This window comes from Phaenicophaeus curvirostris, chromosome 27, assembly GCF_032191515.1.
Source record: "Phaenicophaeus curvirostris isolate KB17595 chromosome 27, BPBGC_Pcur_1.0, whole genome shotgun sequence".
NCBI lineage: Eukaryota > Metazoa > Chordata > Aves > Cuculiformes > Cuculidae > Phaenicophaeus > Phaenicophaeus curvirostris.
The window spans coordinates 4,721,800-4,734,326 of NC_091418.1; the positions used below are offsets into that span (position 1 = coordinate 4,721,800).

General features: G+C 46.5%; 1 protein-coding gene across 2 annotated transcripts in view; it reads right to left on the reverse strand.

Moving 5' to 3' along the window:
• The window catches only part of SLC23A2 (solute carrier family 23 member 2), a 57,260-nt gene that overhangs the window by 35,568 nt on the left and 9,165 nt on the right, over positions 1-12,527 (reverse strand). The window contains exon 1 of one of the 2 annotated variants that reach the window (XM_069877729.1): positions 4,382-4,407. The exons of the other annotated variant lie outside the window; for it this stretch is intronic. The gene's annotated coding sequence lies outside the window, so the exon portion shown is untranslated. Of the gene's footprint in view, positions 1-4,381; positions 4,408-12,527 lie in introns of those variants that run through there. 2 annotated transcript variants of the gene reach the window in all.

Consider the following 12,527-nt stretch of genomic DNA (forward strand, 5'->3'; position numbering starts at 1 on the left):
TGCAGCAGCATATCTGGAGTTCTACCACCTCCAGCCGCAGTCTCAAGCGTGAAGCACCTCTGAAACTACATCCCCTCACTCCAAGAGAGAAATTAAGGTCCTGAAGCTTGTCCAGAGAAGGACAACAAAGCTGGTGAAGGGGCTGGAGAACCAGGGTTCTGAGAGGTGGCTGTGGGACCTGGGACAGTTTAGCCTGGAGAAGAGGAGGCTGAGGGGAGACCTCATCCCTGTCTACAACTGCCTGAAAGGTTGTAGCGAGGTGGGTGCTGGTCTCCTCTCCCAAGCAACAGGATGAGAAGAAATAGCCTCAAGCTGCACAAGGGCAGGTTCAGATTGGACATCAGAAAAAATTTCTTCACCAAAACAGTTATTGGATACTGGAACAACTGCCTAGGGAGGTGGTTGAGTAACCACCCCTGGAAGGACTTAAAAGATGGGTAGATAAGGCGCTCAGAGATCTGGTTTATTAGTGTACAGGTACGGTTGGGCTTGATAACCTCAAAGGTCTTTTCCAACCAAGCGATTCTATGATTCTGTGAAACTCAAGGGACAGGATGTGTTAAAGTATAAATCAAGGCATCTTCTCTAAGATTACATTTTTGGCAACAGACACATGATAGAGATGTGGAAAGGGACCTGGATGCACTGCATGGTGTGATATGTCATTGTTAGAAGGTACAAAGTCTGAGCAGGAGACAAACCTAACTTGTGGAAAAGTCACGCTGTGGGCTGCAGCTGAAGATAAATTCTAAGCTCCTGTACTGCTGGACAGCCATGAAAAGTTTAAGTTACACCCATCACCCCAAATCCCTGTACTGATTTTGTGCCGCTAAAGTATTAAAACCCAAAGACGATTCTTTCCGTTACCAGACACAACTTGTCTTCTGTGCACCAGCTGGGAGTCACAAGCATCAAGGTTTGTATTTCTATGTGTCCTCACTTCTACAAGTCGTGAGTTGTGCTATTTTTAATATTGGAAGAGCCTCAGAACAAGATTCCCCTTCCGCTCTCCACAGCTGCTACTGAACAGCACGAATACAGTGAGCCTGAGGCACTGTTAAAAATGAAACAATACATTATCAAGGGGTTTAAGACATCCACAACCAAATTACAAGCGACAAAAAGTACCCTTTGCTATTCAAAGGGGTCCAGAAAGTTGCCTGATGCTTTCCTACAAAGCAAAAAGCCTCTCCCCATTTCAAGTTCATCAATGTGGATCTCACCAGCGAGGCTGATAAAGCCCAATGTGTGCTGAACACCATGCAGACAAAGTCTACAGACCCACAGCCACGACTTCAAGTGCTGCAGAGCATCTCAAGATGTAATTCAATTACAACTTACATTAATTTTAATTCACCCGTGCACCCCACAAACCATCCCAGATCCATAGATGTGCCTGAAGGAATGTTTTCCACTTTCCAGGGGATTCTGACCACCTTACAGGTGTGGAAAGAGCTTCACAACACCTGCGCTTAATCTGCTGCTACACGTAAAACCCATCATCCCACCTTGGCCTTAAGCAGAGCATGTTCTCAAGTGATTTTAAAACCAAGCCTCTTTGGCCCAAAAAAATACTCATGATTTGTCTTCCCAGGTGCCTCTTGCACCTGGAGCTCCTTCCCATGAAATGAAATTACACTGAAATGCTGCCATGTCCTTAAATGCTAGAGATTTTCCCTCTCTGCTTATGAGTAGACACCATCCACACTTAAAGAAAATTACGTTTTGAATTCCTAACTCAACACTTCGCAACCTGCAGCAGAGCCAAAGCGCCGCAGTTTTAAACACGCTCTGACATGTTTTAAACCACAGAAGTTGACGGCAACTTTTAAGACATTTCAGTCCCGTTTCTCACTTCACTTCCAAGTATCTTCAAAGCACAAACATATTCTTTCTTTGGAGGCACTAATGAATTTTTCAGCAGTTGGTACTTTGCCATCCAGGAATAGTGTCTGAACAACTGACCAGCATGTCTACACAAAGACGCGAGCTCAAACCTAAAGCATATTAGCTAAATCTCATTAACGTCCTGTGTGAATGAGCTTGTCAGAAGAGGACTTAAATCCAACTGAATGAGATGCTTAACAAAGGATCTCGCAGCTTTCCAAAACTATGTGTTTGGTTACTCGAATTATTTTAAAAAGAGCTTGTTTTGGCTGCGGTTGTAAACAAAAATACCCAAAATTGGTGCGTTATCAATACGTATATATCAAGCCGAAGGTGCATTTATAGAATCATAGAATCACCATGTTGGAAAAGACCCACCAGATCATCGAGTCCAACCATTCCCATCAATCACTAACCCATGTCCCTCAGCACCTCGTCCACCCGGCCCTTAAACCCCTCCAGGGAAGGGGACTCAACCCCCTCCCTGGGCAGCCTCGGACAGGGACCAATGACACTTTCCATGAAATATTTTTTCTTAAATGTCCAGATTGAACCTCCCCTGGTGGAGCTTGAGGCCATTCCCTCTCGTCCTGTCCCCTGTCCCTTGGGAGAAGAGCCCAGCTCCCTCCTCTCCACAACCTCCTCTCAGGGAGTTGCAGAGAGCAATGAGGTCTCCCCTCAGCCTCCTCTTCTCCAGCCTAAACACCCCCAGCTCTCTCAGACGCTCCTCGCAATCCTTGTTCTCCAGCCCCTCCCCAGCTTCGTTGCTCTTCTCTGGACTCGCTCCAGAGCCTCAACATCCTTCTTGTGGTGAGGGGCCAGCACTGACCCCAGGATTCGAGGAGCGGTCTCCCCAGTGCCGAGTCCATAGGGAGAAGAACCTCCCTGGACCTGCTGGCCACGCCGTGTCTGATACTCTCTCATTTCATTGTTCCAGTGGGCAACAGCTTTCCAGCTCCGAGCAGCGTGTGCACCAGCCTCCTCAGGAGCACCTCACGCTTCGCACTCCCTGGTCTGTATCAGCAGCACCCTGACCAAGAGCAGCACGAGATTAGATTTCAAAGAAGCGCAAGCAGAATCTAGGAGATAAATTTTATGGCGTGACATCAAGCGACCGATAACCGCTCACACCCGCGGTGCTCTCCTAATAGAACTACTGCACACAGTAACAATGAAACATAGAAATATAGAATCACCAGGTTGGAAAGGACCTACTGGATCATCGAGTCCAACCATTCCCATCAATCACTAACCCATGTCCCTCAGCGCCTCGTCCACCCGTCCCTTAAACCCCTCCAGGGAAGGGGACTCAACCCCCTCCCTGGGCAGCCTCTGCCAGTGCCCTATAACCCTTTCCATGAAATATTTTTTCCTGATGAAACAGTGATCTCTCTTTTATCCCACACCCATCACCACTGGCCAGCCCTGCTCACTTCACAGCACGCCTCTTGCTGTTCATGGGGCGCATTAACTTGGTTTCTAACTCCACACAGTCCCTACAGTCTCCCTGCAGAGCATTAATAACCTCAGAATTTAGATGCCTCCCCCCCCATTATGATGGATGTTAATACATTAAGCTCTTGCGCAGCACTCAAAGCAACCTGAGCACACACTGGTGTTTTTCTCGGCTTTCTTTGTACTTTGCTTGGCACTTGAATGAAGGCTACATTTTTTCCAAGACCTTAATCATATTATAACGAAGGTGAAGTTAGAGACCCATCTAGGAAAAATTCCATTTATTAAGTAAATCAGGGTAAAGTGCCAACTTTTCCAACTCTGAACACAAAGCTCCTTTCCAAAGGCTCCAGCATCCCTACTCCTGCAGCTGACACAGATACTCACTCCTTGCTGAAAGAGAACAATCTTTGTTCAACAAGCAACGTGAGACCAGTAACTGATTACACACTTGAAAATGTTTACATTGAGTTCATAGAATCATAGAATCACCAGGTTGGAAGAGACCCACCGGATGACCGAGTCCAACCATTCCTATCAGTCACTAAACCATGTCCCTCATAGTTGATCTATGAGGTTTGTCCTGAAATATTTCCCTTCTATTTAACATAATTTAATAAAAGATTTGGAATTCAAGAAACCGTCAAGTTTTACCAAGATGATGTACTTTGGAGGTCAAGCATTCTTAAAATCTCATTTTTACTACGTAAACCTCATTGAAGGAATTTATATGGAAACCAAAGTTTACAGGTAAACAGGAAAGGTTTAATATTTTAGAATCCTAGTATCATAGAATCATCAGGTTGGAAGAGACCCACCGGATCACCGAGTCCAACCATTCCTATCAAACACTAAACCGTTTTGAGTCTCTCTTTATAGCAGTAAATTTTTAGGCGAAAAATTAAGTCCTTAAACCTTTAATATATGGAAACCTAGTTATTAAAAACTTGAGTTTGTAAGGTTTAAGTTCTCTTACTTAATAATGCCTGTCCTTAAGCAGCTAGTTTTGCAGTCATCCCATCAGCATCCGAGTTCTCACCTCCAGAAACCTGGACCAACTCCTAGAGCCTGTCGCGGACGATTCCTCCAACCCGTGCTCAGCGCAGCAGCCCGAGCTCCACGCTGCAGCCTGGAGGGATGCAGACATGCCGAAGGAGGATTTTTATAATCTGGTTGGGCTCCCTGCATTGTATAACTGCACCGTGTCCAATCACGATCCCTGCGTGTTACACAACAGCTGGAATGCAGGAAGACACCACACGGTAACAAACTGTTACTACACGCCTGGGTCGTCGTTACGAGAAGTGAGCTAACGGACAAGCCTGAGTAAGAGCCGCACGCGTACGCATCGACCCCAAACACGGAGGTTCAAGTGCTTTACACAACCTGCAACGCCACAGGGAGAAAATCCAGCCCCAAAATTCAAGTTGCATAAATATTTACATGCCTGACTCCAAGAGCTGTAATAGGGATTGGGATTTTCTCCACTCAGTTAGCATTTCCATAAGCCTCCGTTGTGCAGCTTGCAGGGAAATATTTTCTTTAGCAATTAGCCAGCTCTCGAGAGGTCCCCGATTGCAAAGCTCTGTTCTGGAAGGGTTAGCAGCCCATAACCTGACCAAGAAGTGCAAACACAATAAAACTTGTGCTGGGTTCATTCACTTCTCTCACAGAAAATGCTGTATAAAAGTGATGAGAGCAAAATGGAATGGAAAGGGAGGCAGGAACAGAAGTGAGAGACTTGAAACAACAAAAGAACATCGATTGACCTGCAATCATAGAATCATAGAATCACCAGGTTGGAAAAGACCCACAGGCTGAGAGAGCTGGGGGTGTTTAGCCTGGAGAAGAGGAGGCTGAGGGGAGACCTCATTGCTCTCTCCAACTCCCTGAGAGGAGGTTGTGGAGAGGAGGGAGCTGGGCTCTTCTCCCAAGGGACAGGGGACAGGACGAGAGGGAATGGCCTCAAGCTCCACCAGGGGAGGGTCAGGCTGGACATCAGGAAAAAAAATTTCATGGAAAGGGCCACTGGGCCCTGTCAGAGGCTGCCCAGGGAGGGGGTTGAGTCCCCTTCCCTGGAGGGGTTTAAGGGACGGGTGGACGAGGCGCTGAGGGACATGGGTTAGTGATTGATGGGAATGGTTGGACTCGATGATCCGGTGGGTCTTTTCCAACCTGGTGATTCTATGATCATCGAGTCCAACCATTCCTTCCACAGGGAACTGTTCTCCTCTCCTTGACCGACCTCTCTAGTGGGATGGAACTAAGTGATCTTTAAGGTCCCTTCCAACCCAAACTATTCTATGATTCTCTTTCTGCAGGAGAAGAGCACTTGCTGCCCTCACACCTCCAAACATCCCTTCATAACTTGTCACATCACAGCCCTTGCCTCAAGTTATCACTCGCCATCAGCTCTGTACGCTGCCTCTTTGCCTGACAAGGGAATAACTATGCAGCAACCCCTCCAAAACCAGCACTGCCTGCAGTACTAGTGAGACACCATCACTTCTACAGCCAACCCCACAAGTGGTAATCGAACAGGCCACCAGAAAGCAGCAACCAGCCACCAGCACTCAGTGGAGACCCAGCCAAGAGCGGAGCACTGGAAAGCAGAATGATGAGCTGGCTTTACCCAAAATACACCTTTTCAACCCAAAGCTGCAGAGGCAGGTGGAGGGTGCCACCCATCTCCCCACAAATCCACGAGCAGAGCCAGCCTGACGCATGTTTAAGTCCGTCATCTGCTTCCAGAGCTTGCTTAATTGTCAGGACGCGAAAGCCGTGGATCGTCAGCAGATCAGAAGCAGCATGGGCTTGTTCTCGCATCAAAGATCCGACTGCTGAACAGGGCACGTTTAACTGAAAGCTGACACTTGTGACGTGCTCTTTATTCATCACTCACTAAGAACGCAGAGAAGAAAGCCAATTATCTCCACTGATAACTTTATGCAACGCATACATGTACAAAACCACATTGTGTTCTAGCATTTAATTGCCGCTCTAAAGAGATGTTGAAAAGTCTCCTCCTCCACTTGCTCCTTTTCCAAGTCTTTCTTTTGCTCTTTACTTCCGATTTCCAAATGTTTTCGCAAACAGAAGCATCGTCTGATTTCAACACAGAGAAAACCTACAGTCCTTAACACCAGCATCACTGTATCTTCAGTTTTAAAACCACAGAATATGACAAACTGCTGCACCACAGACCCACAGAGCATCTGTGAGATTTCTCACCTACTGCACTTTTGATGAACAAGCTGGAAATTAGTTTAGATTCAAGGTATTTGATGCTCTCGCAGGGAGCTAAGGGACTGGGTGATCAACGGCAAGGAAAATCCGTTAGGTTCTGACAGAAATGCACCACATTCTATTTGACTCCAATGTCCAGATTTATTTTCTCTTTAATAGCTGTATTAAAATTGGCCAGGGCCTCAAGCACTGCTCACCCTGAAAATCAAAGTTCAAAGTGTAACTGAGTTCAATGTAAGTAACATTACTTAAGTATCCACTTAATCAAGACTTGTGTATTTTCTTTACACTTAAGACCAATTGCTCTGAAGTTCATCACCGGTGAATGGAGAATTCATCATTCAAATGATTTATTTCTGATTACGTAGTATTTACACTCAATGATTTAGTTCAAATAAACCACCTACTGATCTGGACGCCTCCACTCGAAGCCCGGCTCTGTGATGACACCTGGACAGATCTCATCACAGATTGTTTGGGTACCACTCCCCGCAGTGGAAAGGTGCTTGGGATGAACGTTAACTCCAAACAGAAACCTTGTGACTACAGTGTGAAGACAGTGGGATATTGATGCACCTCCAAACTCCATAATCCTGTGAAAGACAGGTGGGAACAAAGAGAAAGCCCTATGTACTCCTGCTCTTTACTGACGGAAGTGGAATCCCAGCAGCCAATTTCTCTTGCTCTGAGCGCAGGAAGCTTTGCGTGTGGCTGGTCAGCGGTTTCTTAGCTGCTCAGCCGCTGGGCTGAGACCAACGGGATGAGGTTTAACGAGGCCAAATGGCGGGTCCTGCACTTGGGGCACAACAACCCTGAGCAGCTCCAGACTAGGAGAAGTCTGGCTGGAAACTGCCTGGAGGAGAAGGACCTGGGGGTGTTGGTTGAACAGGAGCCAGCAGGGGCCCAGGGGGCCAAGAAGGCCAAGGGCATCTTGGCTTGGATCAGACCCGGCGTGGCCAGCAGGGCCAGGGAGGTTCTTCTCCCTCTGGCCTCGGCCCTGGGGAGACCGCTCCTCGAATCCTGGGGTCAGTTCTGGGCCCTCACCACAAGAAGGATGTTGAGGCTCTGGAGCGAGTCCAGAGAAGAGCAACGAAGCTGGGGAGGGGCTGGAGAACAAGGATTGCGAGGAGCGTCTGAGAGAGCTGGGGGTGTTTAGGCTGGAGAAGAGGAGGCTGAGGGGAGACCTCATTGCTCTCTGCAACTCCCTGAGAGGAGGTTGTGGAGAGGAGGGAGCTGGGCTCTTCTCCCAAGGGACAGGGGACAGGACGAGAGGGAATGGCCTCAAGCTCCACCAGGGGAGGGTCAGGCTGGACAGCAGGAAAGAATATTTCACGGAAAGGGTCATTGGTCCCTGGCCGAGGCTGCCCAGGGAGGGGGTTGAGTCCCCTTCCTTGGAGGGGTTTAAGGGTCGGGTGGACGAGGCGCTGAGGGACATGGTGATTCTATGATTCTATGAATATCTGAGATCCAAACAGATTTGTGCATTTCTCTTGCTTGAGAATATTACTCCTGGGAGAAGCCTACTTTTGATTATTAGAAGAAGATCCCATTGTTTGCCTTCTTCTCAGAGATACCGAGCTCAGCTTCAGGAGGGAACAGTGATAACTCGAGAGCGCTCTAGGCAAACTACAAGCATTTGCTGTCAGACTCGCACTGGTAACTAATTGGCAACTTTAGGCAACGTTCTGAGCTTAGATATTTACTCAAGGCCATCCTCCTTAGTTTTACAGCACACAGAGTCAGGACAAAACCATTCTTTGAAGTCACTTTTTTACACTGTACTGAAAACAGTGTTTGTGTACGGGGAGAGCGTACGCTGGTTATCTTGTATGCTAAAAACCTCCTTTGCAAGAAGATCCTTTTCAATGGGAGGGTGAGGTGTAGGATGCCTCATTTACGACGGCCAGAGGAGTCTCCTGACTACATTTTGGTAACAACCTCCTAATTTAAGTATTCTTCCTACCAAAGGCATAACAGACATGTAATCTGTTAGATCAGTGAAAAGATCCACTCTGTACAGCAGACTCCCATGTGCATCTTCCAGAAGACACTCAATGTTACACAGCAGGCACTAGGGAACAGCATCACAAATCAGCAGAACAAACAGATCCGCGTCCACCCACGGCCTGGGACAACAGAAAGACTCTGTTTGAACTTATAGAGATATTTATAAATCCACTGAATTATAAATTCCATGAAAAAGCACTTACCATAAGATGTGCTTTAACATGAAAACATAGAATCATAGAATCACCAGGTTGGAAGAGACCCATCGGATCATCGAGTCCAACCATACATCTACTGCTCTCTTCCCTAGTGCTGTATCAAATATACACAGGAATTACTGACGGCTGTGAAAGCTCATCATTCAATTCACCAAGCAATACATGGCCCTGGGTACCACCTGGGTGGCTCAGCCCATTCAAACCTGCATCCCTCTCATCCAAACAGAAGAGCTTCCAAGAAGAGAAGTGATAGCAAGCCAGACGAGAAGTGATAACAGCACTTTCCCAGTTAGAGAACACAATGCTTCACGTCCAGCTTTTCTTCTCAAACTCTAAACAGCTCATATTGAACCTGCCCTAGAAGACAAAGAACACTTAAATAAAAAGCCGGAATCCAAGATATACCTCAAAGCAGACCTTTCTTCTATGTAAAGAAGCAATTGCGAGAAGGAAGTGCCTTTAAAAACACCCAGGGCTGATTTCTGGGCAAGAAATAAGAAATCATTTTCAAGGGAAGACAGCAATAGAAGAGCAGTGAAGCCAAAGCTGTACACTCCACCGGCACAGATCAAAGCACTTCCAAAATTAAAGGAGGAGGAATATTGCTTTTGGTGACCCGCTATTGTATTCACCATGCCCATAAAATAAGCCAGATGCCTACATCTTTCCTGGACCTCCAGGTATGTTTGTAATTAAAGGTAAAACCTCAAATCATTTTTCTTCCAAGAACTGACAAGAGTAAAACTTGTTTGTTGGTCAAGATCGCACCATGCGAGGTTGCTGATTGTAACCCCCAAAGCATCGTTACCTTCAAGTTCTCCCAGATGCCTGGGGATACACCGTCAACTCCAACAGATGCTGAGAAGAGGGGAACAGCACCCACCTGACTGAATAAACCCATTTCTCACACCTCCAAAGCACATTCTAGGGGCACTTACTGGTTCCAGCCACAAGTACGATCACCCCAACAGCCTGGACCTGTTCAACACCGCAGACCACAAAATGAAGCGGATATGCAAGTGTATCTGCTGGTGTTATCTGCTAAAGTTGCCATTTTGTAATGTTTTGGCATTATCTTGTTGTTCCTCTTCAGCCCTAGCACATTTTAGCTTTCTCTCTCATTTTTGTGCTGCAGATAGTTTCAGAAGTATGAGATAAATCTCTGTACAGAAAGCAACAGTGAACTGATCTTGCTACAGGCTGCGCAAAGAACCTGGAAAGTTCCACTCTTTGTTTGAAGCAGCTATTATTTTCATTTTCTGAAGGCAAAACATGTTTATACAAAAAGCCTTCACACGGTTTTGCATTCAATACGCCATTTGCTCAGGTGCCCAAACCAGGGAGCAGCCAGGCTGACAATTCCAGCTGCAGGAGAAAATGTTTTAGGGTGAGGCATGCAAGCAGAGCATCGCACTCGTGTTCAGCCACCCCAGCCCTTCCTTCCGCTCAGCATGAACACGATAAATGAAGCTACTGGACATTAGGAAAAAATATTTCACGGAAAGGGTCACTGGGCAGTGGCCGAGGCTGCCCAGGGAGGGGGTTGAGTCCCCTTCCCTGGAGGGGTTTAAGGGACGGGTGGACGAGGTGCTGAGGGACATGGGTTAGTGATTGATGGGAATGGTTGGACTCAATGATCCGGTGGGTCTTTTCCAACCTGGTGATTCTGTGATTCTACACCCAGCACTGCCTGACGGCTCCAGCAGCCGCAGCTCCTCCGCCCACCAATCCCATCCAAAATGAAAAAAAAGCCCTTTTAATCTTCAAAGCATGGCCACAAGTCAATCTCCAACTAAGCACGCTTTTTAATTTTCTTTTTAATTACCCAGCTGGGAGAGTTCTGCCCTCCCTGCTCACTGACCTTTCATTCCTTCAAGCTTATTTCAAGAAATCTTTCCTGGGAATAACCAGCAAATTTATAGCACTCGCAGAGAACTGTTTCAAGGCTCCCAGGTGCTAGTGGGGAGAGAGACAGCATCATTCCTGGTGGGATTTTATGCAGGCATCTTTGCTGCAGACAAATGCCGAGTCCTGCACTTGGGGCACAACAACCCTGAGTAGCTCCAGACTAGGAGAAGGCTGGCTCGAAACTGCCTGGAGGAGAAGGACCTGGGGGTGTTGGTTGAACAGGAGCCAGCAGGGGCCCAGGGGGCCAAGAAGGCCAATGGCATCTTGGCTTGGATCAGAAACAGCGTGGCCAGCAGGGCCAGGGAGGTTCTTCTCCCTCTGGACTCGGCCCTGGGGAGACCGCTCCTCGAATCCTGGGGTCAGTTCTGGCTCCTCACCACAAGAAGGATGTTGAAGCTTTGGAGCGAGTCCAGAGAAGAGCAACGAAGCTGGGGAAAGGGCTGGAGAACAAGTGCCAAAAAGCAGGGTACAAGCAGATCACCCATTATTGCCACAGAACAATAACAGATGCTAATAATCATATTAGCAATCACACATGCTGCTATTAGTACCAATAATTGTTGGCCAACTCTTTGTCCCACAAGTTCTGGTCACCGAGCGTAGCTTGGTTTGCTAGAGCTACGGGGGAAAATTAAGCCATTATTGCCATTAATAATCTTGAAGCTAAACTAGCACTACATACTCTCAACCAACATCCCCAAACAACTGGATGCAACCCTGTGCTTGATTTCCATACGTTAAAGCAACCAATCACTAATTTAATTTCACAACAGCACAAGAGCTTTGAAGCTTTTTCTCCATACGTAAGTGGTTAATTAGCAACGCATTAAATATATATGAATGAATTAAATAGCCCTACAAGCACAAAACTGTTAAAAGACTGTTTACTGGGAATTTTTTTCCAGCTGAGGGGACAGAAACTGAACGCTCCACCTAATACTGAACTGATCACTTAGGAAAAGCACAAAAATTTTTAATATTTTGACAGTGTTCACATTCATTACAATAATATTTATGCCAGCTACAGGTTTCTGAAGGAAAGCCATTTCTTTTCTGCAGGACTTGCTTTTCCAAAAAAGTATTTTGGCAACATTCAGCAGAACGTGCTTTTTTTGTGAGTTTTGCCAGTAACCCAACCTTTCTAAGCCAATTTACTGTGGCTTCAACACCGTATCTTACTGGTTTCTTCATCTGTGCAGATGTCTGTGCAGCACTACTTTAAAAAAAATAACTGCAATTATTCTTACTTAATTGGCATCACTTAAAACACAGGAAATCTTTGCTGCTGCTCTTTGGAGAATTATCCTTTTGGTGGTACATTTTGCCCTCAAACAGAATTTGCCATTTGAATAATTAAGAGGAGAAACGACCAACACAGACAGAGGCTCCTTTGAAGGTGTCTCCATAATAAATCCTTTACCTGTCATTCAGCAACACATCACCTGCCACAACAGCCTCCAGAACAAAACCAGTCATTAGACTCAGATCTTAATTAACCCACAGCTTACGATTCGGAGGGTTTGGAAAACAAGGGACAACACACCTTCCTATCACACCTTGATAGGTATGGTTGGACGCGATGATCCGGTGGGTCTCTTCCAACCTGGTTATTCTATGATTCTCAAGATCAACGCTGGGCCAGCACTGACCATCAAGTCTTCATGGAGTTGAACAGTTAGAAGAGCTCAGAGAAAGCCTTGGGTTCTGGCTCATTCATACTGAGAAACTTAATAGAAGGTGTAAGAGTCAGCATAGCTTGATTCAACTGCACCTTATTAAGCATCTTCACGAAAAGCATTTAACACA